A 1129-nucleotide genomic window follows, 5' to 3' on the forward strand; every position below is an offset into this window, starting at 1 on the left:
TCTCTTGTAAATGAGTCCTCGTGGCTCAATGGGACGAACCTGTTTAAATAAAGGTTGAATTAATATCTTGTATAGAAATCAAGAATTCATCCAGATGTTCTGAGGTAAGCTGGAGCAGATCTGAACTGCTGGAGGACAAGGTGGAGCATTATCCTGCAGAGAACATCAGAATAACTTTATAACAGGAGTTACTCTGATCTTTTATTAACGTGTGTAACGTTATAAAACACTGACATGGCTATATTGATCATTGTATTGCATATACATTATTTTTCTAACAAATATGTGTTTGCAGTCTCGTTTCCTTCTTTAATGATAAATGTATCAGCTGCTTCTAAAAATGCTTTGATAAAATGCATAGTCTGTGAAATAATCAGTAATCAGTTGGTTACTGATCAATAATTACTGAAAGACACAGGTAAAGTAAGAGAAGTAGATTTTTGTGTTGTGTTGCACCATCAGCTGCTCAGACTGACAGGACGAGCTGTTTGGAACCACTGAGCGCTGCATGAACCACGTGACCACGTATCGGCGAGTTCAGAGAGTCGCAGCTCTCGCTGTACGGGGCTCTGCTCACCTGTAAGACGAATCTGAGCGTGTCTGGATCCAGTTGGACCCGAGAACAGACGGCAGACAGGAACTGAGCCTCCTCCTTCTCAGTGCAGGAACCAGGAAGTGCACAGAGACGAATCAGCTTCTGAGGACGGAGCAGAGAGACGCTTCGGTCAGACATGTTGTGTTTACCTGCTGCGATGACGTACGCACACCTACCTGTACAGGTCTGTAGACGCCGACAAGCTGCAGCAGAGGTTTCTGCATCTGAGACAGCAGCTTGAAGAAGAAGAGCAGGACCTGCTGAGACATCCCTGGAGGATACTGAGGAGGAACACGACATGTTGGCACACAGCTGTGAAATGACTTCACACCAACCGTTTGTTTTAAACTTTGTTCAAGCCTGGACTGTAAAGAGCCCCGCCCCTTTTTAAACTCCCACCAGACATAAGCAGGTCTCGCTCGTGATGTCTGGACGCTCCGACTCGAGACATTGGCTCATGAGACTTGAGCTTCAGGCGCTCAGTGATGATGATGTGCTGCTGTGAGGAGGTGCAGAGGAGATGATGTGCTGCTG

At 46.0% G+C, this 1129-nt stretch overlaps 1 protein-coding gene across 1 annotated transcript in view; it reads left to right on the plus strand.

Annotated features, from left to right (window-relative positions):
• The window catches only part of LOC119413738 (dynamin-1), a 29532-nt gene that overhangs the window by 19843 nt on the left and 8560 nt on the right, over nt 1–1129 (plus strand). The gene's annotated exons all lie outside the window — the stretch shown is intronic.

Source organism: Nematolebias whitei, chromosome 8 (assembly GCF_014905685.2).
Source record: "Nematolebias whitei isolate Nwh7 chromosome 8, NemWhi1, whole genome shotgun sequence".
In the NCBI taxonomy this organism is placed as follows: domain Eukaryota; kingdom Metazoa; phylum Chordata; class Actinopteri; order Cyprinodontiformes; family Rivulidae; genus Nematolebias; species Nematolebias whitei.